This window comes from Colobus angolensis, unplaced genomic scaffold (genome assembly GCF_000951035.1).
Source record: "Colobus angolensis palliatus isolate OR3802 unplaced genomic scaffold, Cang.pa_1.0 Scaffold24, whole genome shotgun sequence".
In the NCBI taxonomy this organism is placed as follows: domain Eukaryota; kingdom Metazoa; phylum Chordata; class Mammalia; order Primates; family Cercopithecidae; genus Colobus; species Colobus angolensis.
Genome location: NW_012115599.1, coordinates 5591777 through 5607933, shown reverse-complemented (window position 1 = coordinate 5607933; position 16157 = coordinate 5591777).

Here is a 16157-nt window from a genome sequence, read left to right as displayed (position 1 = left end):
GCACTTGCAAATGCTAACTACTACAGGATCGGAGATGAAAGAACATGAGCCTTGGTACTAGATGGACCTGGGTTTCAATCCCAGCTTTGACAGTTATTAGACTTTACAGAGGTTCTTAGCCTCTTTATGCCTCAATTTACCCTTCTGCAAAATGGAGATGGTAACTTCCTGGGATGCACAGATTAGCTGCTCTGTAAATATGGCTCTATAGAGGAGGACATGGGGGTTGAGAAGAGACAGAATTTGCATTCTCAAGGGCATTTACCGAAGAGCATTCTGGAGTGAATCCTAAGGGATGGATCTGACTTGCATTTTGCTTGCTTTTTTGCAGCCGTGACAAACTATGAGTTCCTCCCCTACCGCCTGCCTGCCTCTGCTGTTACCATAGCGATCCAGGTTCATTTTAGAAAGAGTCTGTGACAGGACAGATTGGTTTTTGCAATTTGTAAAAATCTCACTCTCTAAAAATAAGGACCAGGCAGCCAGGGTGGCAGTAACAACACGGTATTGGGTAGAGTTTCTGCCACCTCTCAGCTACACGGTAGTAGTGGAGAACCTATTGTCAGCTTGACATGCTGCTGGATTCTGGATCTCTGGGTTTATCTGGGGAACAGTCAACCGACGGATAAATTGTAGCAGTTAAAGATTGCCGTTAGCTTTTCAGTTTCCTCCCGTTCAGTTTCTTTTTTTACACTGCATGCCCTCATGTTCTGCCCCTTTCTAGCATCAAACACCTGCTCTCAAATCATTCATTCTTACCAAGTAGACACAGTAGAAGTCATTTAGTGGGCAATAAACATAGAGATTCCTATAAATTGATTTAAGAAAACTTTTTATTATGGAAAATTGCAAACATGAAAAAGTAGACTGAACTCATTACCCAACTTCAGGAATTACCAATTCATGACCAACACACATCCCTGTGCAATTTCACCCTTGCCTATATTTTTTGAGCAAATCTCAAAAAATTGTTGTTACTTAGTTCATAAATATTTCAATAGACCCTCTAAAAGGTGAGCGTTGGGTTTGTGTGTGTGTGTGTGTGTGTGTGTGGGCATGTATGTATGTTTTTAACATGACCACAATACTATTTAAATTGACCTTGGAGTTGCCCTTTAACACCTTGGAGGAGTTTTAAAGAAAAAAAGTTACTTTCTTATGCTTCCTCTAGTGAAGGTTTAAAGGCTGCAAGAACTTCCCTCCTGTAACAAACAACTAGAAAATTGAAAAAGTATATACAACAACTGTTTTCAGACAGTGGACAACAGGCAACATAGGACTCTGAAACCTGAGAGGAGGAAAACCAATAAGGTGAGCCCTGTGATGGTTGCAGCTCACTGTCAGGAACCAACTCAGGGCCACCGCGCAGGAAGGAGAACTGAAACAGAGCCTGGCCAACCCACCGAATTAAGAAAGGAGCAATCAGAGTTAGGGGGACCTGGCTAGGATTTGCAGGGCAGAATATCAATGAGTAAGGGATGGCAGGGGTGGGGACCTTGCCTTTTTTTCACATAACGATGTATTCATTCATTCATTCATTCATTCATCATTTAAAGATTATTTAGTGAGTTCCTCATATGTGCCAGTTCCTGTTCTAGATGCTGGTGTTGCAGCCTGCCTAATGATGTATTGTCCATCACCAGCAGTAGTTCCAGGTTTCATACTGACCATCCAACCAGTAAGACACAGAGGAACTGAGTCTAACACTAAGTTTACTCTGCAGATGGGAAACAGCATGCAAACATCTTTGATTGCATCAGTGGTCCCAAAACTGCTTGCTGGGAATGCAGTTACCATGAACCAGATCAAGGTATGTGTAACTCATTTTGAAACAGAAAATGTACTTCCCTAATACTCCACCTGACTTTTGATATGATTTCAGTTACACAGGGCCAAGACTTAAGTACCACTTCTCTGCTTTTCCAGTAAACAAGACAAATAACCAACTCATGGTATGTAATATTTGACGTTTATGTAAGGAAATTGTGCTTTGAGAAGGCAATCCCAGGGTCATCTCTCCAAGCAGGCCTGCGGTTTGCCCTTTAGTCACCTGCATACTTTTGATGGGGATACACACAAACCTGGGTGTATCATCAAGACCGTAATGATAAATGTTATGATGGTCAATAAAATAGAAAGAGATAGAGGATGATGGGAGGTGCTGCTTTATACCTTAGTGAGGGGCGTCCTTGTGTATTTATCATTTGCATACAGCTAAGTATATCTGTAAGACAATTGCTCAGAAGCAGATTTGCTGAGTCAAAGTATATGTGCTTTTCTAATTTGGTAAATATTGCCAAATTTCCTGTTGCAGAGTTGCTCCATTTTGCATTTCTACCAGCAATGTGACTACTCTCCCCTACCTTCATCAGCACAGGGTACAATCTAAGTTTTGCATTTGAACCATTTAATACATGAAGAATAGCATCTCATCATTCCGTTGTGCTTTCCTTTTATTATACATGGCATCACACATTTCCACAAGCTTAAGAATCATTTGAACTCTCTTTCCTGTAAACTGCCATTTCATGTCCTTTATTCGTTTTCTATTGTCTTTATCATATTTCTCTATATGAATTCCTAGTACATTAGAGAAATTAGCCTTTTGTCCACAATCTGTAATAATTTTTTTTCCAATTTGACATTTGTCTTTTTTTCTTTTGCTTGTGACGTTTCTCTCACACATACTTTTTTTACTTTTATGTAACTTAGTCTATTAATCTCTTACAGCATTTCCATTATGAAATTTTAAAAATAATTTTATCCCATGGTTTTGGATAGAACTTTCCTGATATCATTTTTAATGTTTACATTTTTTATCTATCTGGAATTATTTTGATATAAGGTATGAGATATAAAATCTAAATTTATCTGCATTTCCCATTTGATTATCATCACAACACCCCTATTTATTGAATAATAATTTGATTATATTTCAAAGCATACCTATCTGCTCTTTACTGGCCAAATAGAATATGCCCACTTTAGGGCTCCGTCAAAAGCTGTAACCTCAAAACTATTGATGCTCAAGTTTTATCCTAGTAACGAACTATATAAATGATCCCTGAAAGTAGAGTCTTTCAAGTTTTATCCCAAGCATTGTGATGAAAGATGATTTATGTGGAGGATTTTTTAAAGGATATTCATCTGACGTTTGTGTGTTTGTGTGTGTATTTATTCTTATTTTTCCAATTTCAGTTTTGAAAGACAGATGATTAGAGAGTTTTATATATAGCTCCTATTGTCTTAACACCCATCAGAAGCAGGGCCTTTTTCTTTTTTCTTTTATTTTTGACACGGAGTCTGGCTCTGATGCCAGGCTGGAGTGCAGTGGTGCGATCTCGGCTCACTGCAATCTCCACCTCCCAAGTTCAAGTAGTTCTTCTGCCTCAGCCTCCCGAGTAGTTGGGATTACAGGCACAAGCCACCACGCCCAGCTAATTTTTGTGTTTTTAGTAGTGATAGGGTTTCGCCATGTTGGCCAGGCTGGTCTTGAATTGCTGACCTCACGTGATCCACCTGTCTATGCCTCCCAAAGTGCTGGGATTACAGGTGAGCCACGGCTCCCAGTCTGGGCCTTAATCAAGTTGAGCGTTTACTTCTTTACTTAGGATCAGTTGACAGATTTTTAAAAATGGCTATACAAAATCTAAGACTGCATTTATTTTAGAGATATTTTATTCAGTGCCTTCTGTATGAAATACACAGGAAGTGATTTTTTTCCCTAAAAATCAAGAGTCAAAGAAGCTTTGTTTATCCTGTGGAAATGTGGCTCTTTGGGGGAGCTGATGTTAATTTAATGACTGATTTCTTTTGGCTGCCAGACAACACAATCTAGGGTCATAGGCATGCTGGGTGTTGTTTGAAGCTTGCAGGCTCTAGAGTGGGGCAGACCTGGATCAAGTCCCTTCTGTTACCCAAATAAGCTGAGTTGCTTTGGGCAAGTTATTTAACTTCTCTGTCCTAGCTGCCTTATGTGTAAGACGGGAATAATAATAATGACAGCTGCCTTATTAAATTGGGAGGATTAGATGAGATTAAAAATAAGTAAAAGGTTTAGCACAATGCCAATACATAGTAAGCATTCAATATACCCTAGCTGCTACTAGTGGATTTATTTTGATCGAAGTGTTAAGAATTATACCATTTTTTAAAATGTTGATAGCATTTGGAAGATTAACAAAAGCCTTAGATGCATTGACATCTGTCCCTCCCAAGAGGAAGTGAATTATTTCTCTTTTGCTATTATTCTCAATAGCCTATAAACTATGCGCTTGAAAAAGATTAAACTATCTAAAAATAAACAAAGTGTGAATGAATCCTGTTTATTTTATAGAATTTCAGAATCTAGATGTTGGACTTGAACTTAGATATTAACTAGTCCAATCTCCCTTTCCAAAGTTATTTGGTAAATATGTAAATAAACTCAGAGTTTAACTTTTCCCCTATGCATGAGACTAAAGTATCTTTTAAAGAAATGTGAAGTCTACTTGAATCAGAATAAAATATATACATATTATTCATATTACTTCTAAACTTTAGAATGTCAAAATATTCTCAGAACTGAATAGTGATCTGATATTTCATTTGCTCTAAATACCATTGGGAAGCAGTCTCCTCCACTTTTTACGGGGAGTGGGAAGCGACAGGGTATGAGATCTCACCGCATGGGGGGCACCACATCTAGCTCCATGCCCTGCGCAGCACAGCCAGGCAGTAGTCAGTGAAGAGTGCTGCTGCTGCAGACAGGAGGTTGTGCTGACCCAGGAATAACAGCTATGAGCTGATGATGTCAGTAACTTTTAAAATAGCTTATTAAAAATCTTTTCAGTGACCTCAGCTACACTTAATGCTAGTTAGCTCATCTGGACATAGGCAGGAAATGTAAGAAGGATAGGTGACACCTGGAACTCGAAGCAGCTGTTTTCTTAAGAAGCTCATTTTAGGAAAGAACTTGTCTGAACAAGTTGGAGATTGAAGACACCCTTGGTATCTAGTGACCATGATGTAGTTGTAGATCCAGTGTGTCTCCAGCCATGCAAGTCTGCGGAAAATCTAGCATCACAAGAACAGTTACACATGTGTTTCTAGCGCTCTGCCCGTATCTTCTGTGATGGCGACTCTGGTGCCCTTTCTGGGTCTCCTGTGTATTTTGGAGATTCTGTGGATAACTCACATGGACTCATGGGCTTAATTCTATCAGTCACTGTGGGTTTCTTCTATTGCCCCTCCTTACGATTCTCTGCTGCAGCCGTGCAGTCAACACAAATGAAAGAGAGAAAAAGGGTAAAGGAACATGTTGAGGGAAGATGGGATGGGTAAGTAATCCTCCAACCCTTGATTTAGATTTTCAAATGAAAAATAGATTAAGTTCCACTCCAGAACATACATTTAAAGAAGATGAATAATCCCATGGTGGATTTTGAAGAGGAGTCAGAGTATTGCATTTGAGGTGCAGATCACAAGTGAAATCTTGAAGAATGAATGGACTTTTCTTAGAAGGATCAATGCAATGGTTCTTTCAGGGACAAGCAAATATGGGAAATATATGACTCTTGAGATACATAGTTGATCTGTCTCATAGCATGCATTTAAATTTTTTTTTCTTTTTTTTTTTTGAGACAGAGTCTCGCTCTGCCGCCCAGGCTGGAGGGCAGTGGCGCCATCTCGGCTCACTGCAAGCTCCGCCTCCCGGGTTCACGCCATTCTCCTGCCTCAGCCTCCCTGAGTAGCTGGGACTACAGGCATCTGCTACTACTCCCGGCTAATTTTTTTTGTATTTTTAGTAGAGATGGGGTTTCACTGTGTTAGCCAGGATGGTCTCGATCTCCTGACCTCGTGATCTGCCCGCCTCGGCCTCCTAAAGTGCTGGGATTACAGGCGTGAGCCACCGCGGGTACTAACACATTGCTCTCCAAACAGATTTTTACTAATTCATATTCTCACTATAGTATATGAGAGTGCCTGTGGGCTCTCACCAATATGAAAAAATTTCCAAGCATGAAGAGCAACAAATAACATATCCTCATTGTTTTAAGTTGCATTTAAAAAATTACTAGTGAAATCACAACAAACAGTCTCTCAGACCACAGTGCAATCAAATTAGAACTCAGGATTAAGCAACTCACTCAAAACCACACAATTACATAGAAATTGAACAACCTGATCCTGAATGACTCCTGGGTTAATAATGAAATTAAGGCAAAAATCAAGAAGTTTTTTGAAACCAATGAGAACAAAGATACAACATACCAGAATCTCTGGGACACAGCTAAAGCAGTGTTAAGAGGGAAATTTATAGCACTAAACGTCCACATGAGAAAGCTAGAAAGATCTCAAGTTGACATCCTAACATCACAATTAGAAGAGCTAGAGAGGCAACAGCAAACTAAGCCAAAATCTGGCAGAAGACAAGAGATAACTAAGATCAGAGCAGAATTGAAGGAGATAGAGATACAAAAAAACCTGCAAAAAATTAATGAATCCAGAAGCTGTTTTTTTTTGAAAAAATTAACAAAATAGACTGCTAGCTAGACTAATGAAGAAGAAAAGAGAGAAGAATCCAATAGACAGAATAAAAAATGATAAAGGGGATATCACCACTGAGTCCACAGAAATACAAATTACCATCAGAGAATACTATAAACACCTCTATGCACATAAACTAGAAAATCTAGAAGAAATGGATAAATTCCTGGACACATAACACCCTCCCAAGACTAAACCGGGAAGAAGTTGCATACCTGAATAGACCAATAACAAGTTCTGAATTTGAGGCAGTAATTAATAGTCTACCAATGAAAAAAAAAGTCCAGGACCAGACAGATTCACAGCCAAATTCTACCAGAGGTACAAAGAGGAGCTGGTCCCATTCCTTCTGAAACTATGCCAAAAAATTGAAAAGGAGGGATACCTCCTTAACTCATTTTCTGAAGTCAGCGTCAACCTAATACCAAAACCTGGCAGTGACACAACAAAAAAAGAAAACTTCAGGCCAATATCCCTGATGAACATTGATGTGAAAATACTCAATAAAATACTGGCAAACTGAATCCAGCAGCACATCCGAAAACTTATCTACCAAGATCAACCCAGCTTCACCCAAGGCTGGCTCAACATATGCGAATCAACAAATGTAATCCATCACATAAACAGAACCAAAGAATAAAACCACAAGATTTTCTCAATAAATACAGAAAAGACCTTTGATAAAATTCAACATCACTTCATATTAAAAACTCTCAATAAACCAGCTATTGATGGAACATATCTCAAAATAATAAGAGCTATTTATGACAAATCCACAGCAGATATCATATTGGCAAAAGCTTGAAGCATTCTCTTTGAAAACCAGTACAAGACAAGGGTGCCCTCTCACCACTCCTATTCAACATAGTATTGGAAGTTCTGGCCAGGGCAATCAGGCGAGAGAGAGAAATAATGGGTGTTCAAAGAGGAAGAGAGGAAGTAAAATTGACTCTGTTTGTAAAAGACCTGATTCTATGTTTAGAAAATCCCATCATCGCAGCCCCAAAACTCCTTAAGTTGATAAGCAACTTCAGCGGTCTCAGGATACAAAATCAATGTGCAAAAATCACAAGCATTCCTTTACACCAATAATAGACAAGCAGAGAGCCAAATCATGAATGAATTCCCATTCACAATTGCTACAAAGAGAATAAAATACCTAGGAATACAGCTAACGAGGGATGTAAAGGACCACTTCAAGGAGAACTACAAACTACTGCTCAAGGAAATAAGAGAGGACACAAATAAATGGAAAAACATTCCATCCTCATGGATAGAAATAATCAATATCATGAAAATGGCCATACTGCCCAAAGTAATTTATAGATTCAATGCTATTCCCATCAAACTACCATCGACATGTTTCACAGAGTTAGGGGAAAAAAAACACTTTATGGCATCAAAGAAGACTCCATATAGCCAAGACAATCCTAAGCAAAAACAACAAAGCTGGAGGCATCATGCTACCTGACTTCAAACTATACTATAAGGCTACAGTAACCAAAACAGCATAGTACTGGTACCAAAACAGACATATAAACCAATGCAACAGAACAGAGACCTCAAAAATAACACTACACATCTACAACTGTCTGATCTTTGACAAACCTGACAAAAACAAGTAATGGGGAAAGGATCTCCTATTCAATAAATGGTGCTGGGAAAACTGGCTAGCCATATGCAGAAAACTGAAACTGGACCCCTTCCTTACACCTTATACAAAAATTAACTCAAGATGAATTAAAGACTTAAATGTAAAACCCCAAACCATAAAAATGCTAGGAGAAAACCTAGGCAATACCATTCAGGACATAGGCATGGGCAAAGACTTCATGACAAACATACCAAAAGCAATTGCAACAAAAGTCAGAATTGACAAATGGGATCTAATTAAACTAAAGAGTTTCTGCACAGCAAAAGAAACTATCATCAGAGTGAACAGGCAATGGGAGAACTTTTTTGCAATCTACCCATCTGACAAAGGTCAAATATCCAGAGTCTACAAGGAACTTAAACAAATTTACAAAAAAGAAACAACCCCAACAAAAAGTGGGCAAAGGATATGAACAGACATTTCTCAAAAGAAGACATTTATGCAGCCAACAAACATGAAAAAAGCTCAACACCACTGATCATTAGAGAAATGCAAATCAAAACCACAGTGAAATACCATCTCACGCCAGTCAGAATGGTGATTATTAAAAAACCGAGACACAATAGATGCTGGGAAGGCTGTGGAGAAATAGAAACACTTCTACACTGTTGGTGGGAATGTAAATTAGTTCAATTACTGTGGAAGACAGTATGGTGATTCCTCAGGGATCTAGAACCAGAAATACCATTTGACCCAGCAATCCCATTACTGGGAATATACCCAAAGGAATATAAATCATTCTACTATAAAGACACATGCACACGTATGTTTATTGCAGCACTATTTACAATAGTGAAGTCGTGGAAACAACCTAAATGCCCATCACTGATAGACTGGATAAAGAAAATGTGGTATGTATACACCATGGAATACTATGCAGCCATAAAAAGAAATGAGATCATGTCTTTTGCAGGGACATGGACAAAGCTGAAAGCTATCATCCTCTGCAAACTAACACAGGAACAGAAAACCAGACACTGCATATTCTCACTTGTAAGTGCGAGTTGAACAATGAGAACACATGGACACAGGGAGGGGAACAACACACACCAGGACCTGTTGGGGGTGGGGGGCGAGGGGAGGGAACTTAGAGGTCAGGTTAAAATAGGTGCAGCAAACCACCATGACACACGCATACCTATGTAACAAACCTGTACATTCTGTACATGTATCCTGGAACTTAAAGTAAAAAGAAAAATTACTAGTTAGATGGGCATTTTTCATCATTATTGTCCATCTATATTTCTTTTGTAAAATACATTTTCCTGTCTTTTGTCCCGTTTTTTTCTCTTAGATTTTCTTTTCATATAAGATTTGTAGGACTTTTTCCTATGTTGTAAATAGTAGCTTTTTGTATTTTATACTTATTTCAAATATTTTTCTAGGCTGTCATTTGGGTTTTAACTTTAAAAAAACACAAATAATAGCTAATATTAACTAAGCACTTACTATCCACCAGACATTCAGCTAAGAGTTGTACACAATTACCTCATTTACTCTTTTTTTTTTTTGACGGAGTCTCACTCTGTTGCCCAGGCTGGAGTGTAGTGGTGCAATCTCAGCTCACTGCAACCTCTGCCTCCTGGGTTCAAGTGATTCTCCTGCCTTACTCAGCCTCCTGGGTAGCTGGGATTACAAGTGTGTGCCACCAGGCCCAGCTAATATTTGTATTTTTGATAGAGGTGGGGTTTCACTATGTAGGTCAGGCTAATCTCGAACTCCTGACCTCAGGTGATTCACCCTCCTCAGGTGATTCGCCCCCTCGACCTCCCAAAGTCCCGGGATTACAGGTGTGAGCCATCGTGCCCAACCTACCTCATTTACTTCTCATCGTAACTTTATGAGGTGGGGAACTATTATTGCCCTGGTGTTACAAACAAAGAAACTGTGTCACAAAAAAGCCAAGTAACTTGCCCGAGGTCACATGGCTAGGAAATATCAGCGCTGGGGTTAGAACCCAGGCAAAATCTTCACCACTCTTCCATATTGCCTTCCTCACAGGCATTACTCAAGATCTCATTTAATCTTCACAAGGACTCTAGAGGTGGCTGTGATTGCTCTCTGTGATAGATCTCATTTCACAGGTGAGGAATCTGAGACTCGGAGAGGTGAAAGCCCTTTGCCCAGGATAAGAGGTAGGGCTGGGAATTTGAATGCAACTCTGTCTGAATCGAAAACACGTGATGTTTCTCCACGTTACAATTCCAAGGCATCTTTCTTTTACCTTGAGGGCCTCTCTTGAAAGATAAAAGAAAGGTAAAAACTGAGGTGAGCTTGGGAAGACCTGCTAGGAACTGCTGGAGTCACAGGGCTTTTTGTTCAGGACTTCTAAGCTCCTTTAGAGACCTGCCCAGTTTTCTGACTGCGCTGATGTAGAATACTCCCTTCCTCTATCCTAAACCTGAACGTGCATCATAGTTTGATATGCCATACTGCACTGGTCAGTGTCTAATGGGACACTTGAGTCTGCAGGCCACTGGCATCTAAGAGGACCTCTTTTCCCTTGTTCTGGACCACAGCCTACCCCCTACCCACTTCTACTTTTGGAAACATGAGTTGAGAGCATGGGGGAAGGTGGTGCTAGAATACATCATTTCTGTAAAAAGAGATTTCAGGGTCTTTATCATGGGCACCCTTCAAGAAAATTTACCTTATGGTGGGGACCAGGCATCCAGATTGAGGGGACCTGGCTCCAGAGATTGTACAATGACCCTGGCCTTAGATAGTTTGTCACATGAGAGAGGATCATATGTACTTTGGGTAAGCCTGTGTTTTATTTAACGAATACACACTTTCATCTGAGACAGCTAATAAGCATATAACTATTGGTAATTCGAGAAAAGACAAGTTAAAAACCGTGAGATACCATTTATATCCACTAGATTGGCAAAAATTGTGAAGTCTGACAATACTAATTGTTGATAGAATCCTGCCAATGTGAGAATAAATGTGTAAATTTTGTGAAACAATTTGGTGGTTGTTATCCTGTAAAATACGATGCTGTGGGCTGGGCATGATGGCTCACAACTGTAATCCCAGCACTTTGGGAGGCTGAGGTGGGTGGATCACCTGAGGTCAGGAGTTTGAGACCAGCCTGGCTAACATGGTGAAATCCCGTCTCCACTAAAAATACAAAAAATTAGCTGGAGGTGGTGGCAGGCACTTGTAATCCGAGCTACATGGGAGGCTGAGACAGGAGAAAGGAGAATCATTTGAACCTGTGAGGCGGAGGTTGCAGTGAGCAGAGATCGTCTCACTGTACTCCAGCCTAGGCAGCAAAAGCGAAACTCCGTTCCAGTCCTCAGTATATCTGTGGTTCCAGTCCTCAGTATATCTCCAACATAAATGAGAGCACATAGGCACAAGAGGACAATGCTCATAGAATGAACATTTGTAAAAGCGAAGAACTGGAAATAACTCAAATGTCTATTTGCAGGAGAACTATAAATAATATCAGATATATTCACAGAACAGAATGTTATACAGAGGTGTAAATGAGTGAATACATGTACAGCTATATACATTAACATAATGCCTGTGATGTTTGAACTTTAGGAATGTAATATTGGGTTACAAAAGCAAGTTACAAAAGAATATATATATAATATTATGTTTCCAGTTCTTGTGCAATATATTCTGTTCATTCTCTGAGGTTATCATGAGAAATAGATATTTTTTCTTTTCCTCCTCGCATTGTTCTCTAACACAGTTCTTTGTGATTTGCTTGTTTGTTTTCATTTCTAACTTCATCTTAACGGTTTTCTTCCTGTGCCTGGTTATCTTTTGATGCCATTCATGTTCAGAAATAAGGCACTAAAAGTCTTACTTGTGCTTGGGTGGTATTTTTCAACTTATCTTGCTCCCAGTGGCTGGCTGGGCAGAGACCTGGTCGTTTGTTGGAGACCTCCTCAGTCTTCATATCTGATAGTCGTTTCCCCAGAGAGGTATACCCTAATCATCCCCTGGATGGGTGTTGACCTGGCTACCAACATCCCAGACCCAAGAAGAGGGGGTGAGCCGACTATTATCTCACTGTCTGGCATGCAGACTTTATCTATCTGTTTTCATATGTGCTTTATCTCCATTTTTAGCTGTGATGGTTGTCTTAGAATCCTCTCGTCTTCCTTATTCATTATCTCTGAAATGAGCAGTTCTCAAAGTATGGTCCACAGGCTCCTGAGGGTCTCTGAGACTCTTTCAAGAGTCTAAGAGGTCAAAACTATTTTCATAGTAATACCAAGATGTTATTTGATTTTTTTTTTTTTTTTTTACTATGTTAACATTTGCACTGACAGTGCAAAAAAATGGTGAGTAAAATTGCTGACACCTTAGCAAGAATCAAGGCAGAAACTGTATAATTTTCACTGTGATTCAGTCAGGGTGGAAAAAAAAGGCAAGCAAACTTCGAAATGTCCTTGAAGTTGCAGTAAAAGTTATTAGTTTCATGAAATCTTTACCCTTGAGTGCATGTCTTTATAATACTCTGTGTTATTATAATATCTAAAGGAAAAACATACATGTGTGATTCTTGGAGCTGTGAGCTGAACTAGCCACTTTTTTTGTGGAAACATAATTTTTGCTTGAAAGAAATGGCAATCTGGTTATTCAGATTTGGGTATTTGGTAGACATTTTCTTGAAAATGAATAAAATGATCCTGTCACTTCAGACAAAATGGTATTGGTTGCCAATGATATGATTCAAACTTTCAAGTGAAAATTAGAATCTTGAAAAGCTTGTTTGCTACCGTAGCCTTGACAGTTTCCCAATAATTTAATATTATTGTGATAAAATTGGATGATATTTTCAAAAATATGATTTTTAAAAATATTGTGGAATGAGCCATCAATATTTAGATGATTTGTATAACTTGGTGAGCCAATATTTTTCAAATGAGCAATGCATCATGCTACAAAATGGTACAAGGATAACATAAATCTATTTGAAGTGCAAGGCAGATCAATAAATAACAGCACACCAAAAGTTTATTGATATGGCTTTAAATTTTACATCATGACTAGAAGCTTTGAGTTTTGGTGTGTTTGTAAGAAGAATATACATAATTGTCTCAAAAGACTATTAAAATACTGTTTCCTTTTCCATACTGTGTGAGGTCAGATTTTCTTCATTTACTTCAACCATGACAACATATCACAACTGTTCAAACACAGAAGCAGCTATGAGAACCCAGCTGTTTTATTGAGCTAGACATTAACATGCTTTAAAAAATATAAAACGATATCACTCATTATTGATCTTTTTTTTGTTTCAGAAAACAGAACATTTTCACCAAGGAATGTTATTTGTGTTAACTTGTGATGGATTATTATTGTTACTTTAAAATGAATGAGTGAATACTTTTTAAATTTCTCAGTTTTAAATTTCTAATTGGTAAATGTCCATAAGTAGAACCCACATAACTCAAAGCTCCTTGGGAGTCCTCAACAGTTTTTAAGAGTATAGGCCAGGCGCCTGATATCCGAGTACTTTGGGAAGCTGAGGTGGGTGGATTGTCTGAGGTCAGGAGTTTGAGACCAACCCCATCTCTACTAAAAATACAAAAATTAGCAGTGTGTGGCCATGGGCACCTATAATCCCAGCTACTTGGTAGGCTGAGGCAGGAGAAAAGCGAAATTTTTCAAATTAAGTTGTATGATGTGTAGGAATGAGGAGTTAAGGCCCAAAGCCTAATAGACTGTCCCCTTTCCTCAGGCACTAGGACTGCTCAAGAGACAGGCCTGATGAAGTATCTTTCACCTTCCGCCTTGGATCCTGGAGAAATCATAAAATCAGATCTAGCAAATGGGGCTGGACAAGGAGCTGTGGTGAAGACGCTGATCATTACCTTCTCCTTCTACTCTGGTTTTTAAGTTGGAGATGGGGAAACACTGTAAATTAAAAAAAAAAAGAATTATAGTGTTTTATATTACACTGGACTACAGTTATATGGCAATTAGACTGATTTGGATTTTATTAAAGCTAGGAGTTATTAGGAAATCTGTGAAACCTGCCTACAATTTCATCCAAGGGACAGAGGAAAACCTCATTGTCAGAATGGGGAGTATTGAGAAAAAAAAATGATTTTATGATTGTACCCTACAGGGTTCAGCTCCTTTATGGATGTGCTGCATTTTCAACCATCAACTCTTTATATGGGCTAGTTTTTGTTGTTGTTGTTGTTGTTGTTGTTTACTCTTTGTCCTTCAAGAGGTGGATCTCTATATTTCAATGTTAGAATTGATGCTAACTTCTGTTCCTGTTCCTATTGCTGTAGGAAAAAAACCAGATTCTTGTCACACGACCAGGAACGATTAGACATGCAGACACTTTGAAGGGTGAAGGATTACAGAATTTATTAGGAGAAAAGGAAAAAGACTCTCTCAGCAAAGCAAGAGGGGTTCCTGTTAACAGGCCCCCATCTCACAGACTGAATTCCAGGTTGCCACCCAGGAATAGGAGAGGTCAGGCTCCTCCCCGCTGCAAATGGCGTGAACCTCCCGAGGCCCCACCCCATTCTCCCAGTGCATAGGCCGGTCAGAGGTTCTCTGGGGAGCCCTTTCTCTCACTGTCTCACTATCATTCGAGCCCAAACAGAAAGTAAAGTAAATTTTAGATTCATTAAATCTGGGCAGGAGCAACCCCATGAGCACAGGGTTTAGCTGGAGGAGGGTACTACTGCACACAATAACAAGGTACCTCTTCCCTAGGGCAGCCTTGACTTGTGCTGGAGTGCAGCACTTGGGGGCTTACTAGACACGGCTTGGATCTCAGCCTTCAATTGCCTTCATGGCCATCACTGTTCAGTAAACAAACTACAGGGTGCTCTGTAAACCTGCAGCTCCCCCTAGCATGCCCTTTCATGAGAGCAATTGCCCTCGTTCGCAGGCATAGTAGCCACACTTCTTTAGGTGGTTGACTCTATGCAAGAGTGAGCTGGCAGCCAGTGCCCGGCAGTACTGTTCCATGCACTGGGCCTGCTGCACTTCCCTGAATTTCTAGCAGGACTGGTATTTGGTCCTCATCGACCCTCAGCAGTTCACACCTCCAGTAGTTAGAGCTCTGGGCTCACCTGTATTAATGAGATTCTTCTAGAGGATTCACTGTCTTAGTTATTGGTTGTTAGTGGTGTAATGCCTCTGTTTAAGAATACTATAAAAAACCTGAAATCTGAATGCTTTCCAACCAGAGAGTTATACCCCGAATTAAAATCTTAAACTTAACAAAGCCACATCCTTTAAAAAGCAACCTTCTATAACTCCATAATCCTCAAGGGGAGAGGAAGAACTGATCAAATAAAGATCCCACTGCAAAAAGAATTCTTACTTAATTTAAAGCCTTTCTGAATGAAGAGAATGTGAACATAACAATATGAAAATGGTTGCATTGGAATCTCCGTCTGTACATGATGAATATGAGAAAGTAGAGAAGAATTGGAAATGCTTTCTTTCTTTTTACTAAAATGACCTTTTTATTTTTTATTTTATTTTATTTTTTTGGGATAGAATGTTGCTCTGTTGCCCAGGCTGGAGTGCAGTGGCACGATTTTGGCTCACTGCAACCTCCACCTCCCAGGTTCAAGTGATTTTCCCACCTCAGCCTCCCGAGTGGCTGGGATTACAGGCACCCACCACCACGCCTGGCTAATCTTTGTATTTTTAGTAGAGATGGGGTTTCACCATGCTAACCGGGCTGGTCTCAAACTCCTAACCTCAGGTGATCCACCTGCCTCAGCCTCCCAAAGTGTTAGGATTACAGGCATGAGCCACCACTCTCAGCCCTTTTTTATTTTAGAATAATTTTAGTTTTATAGAAAAATTAAGATACTACAGCATACCCATTTACCCTCCATCCAGTTTCTCCTATTATTAACATTTACATTAGCATGGCACATTAGTCATTACTAATTAACTAAAATTGATACGTTTATCATCATTTTAAAAGTTCATACTTTCTTCTTCTTTTTTTTTTTTTTTTTTT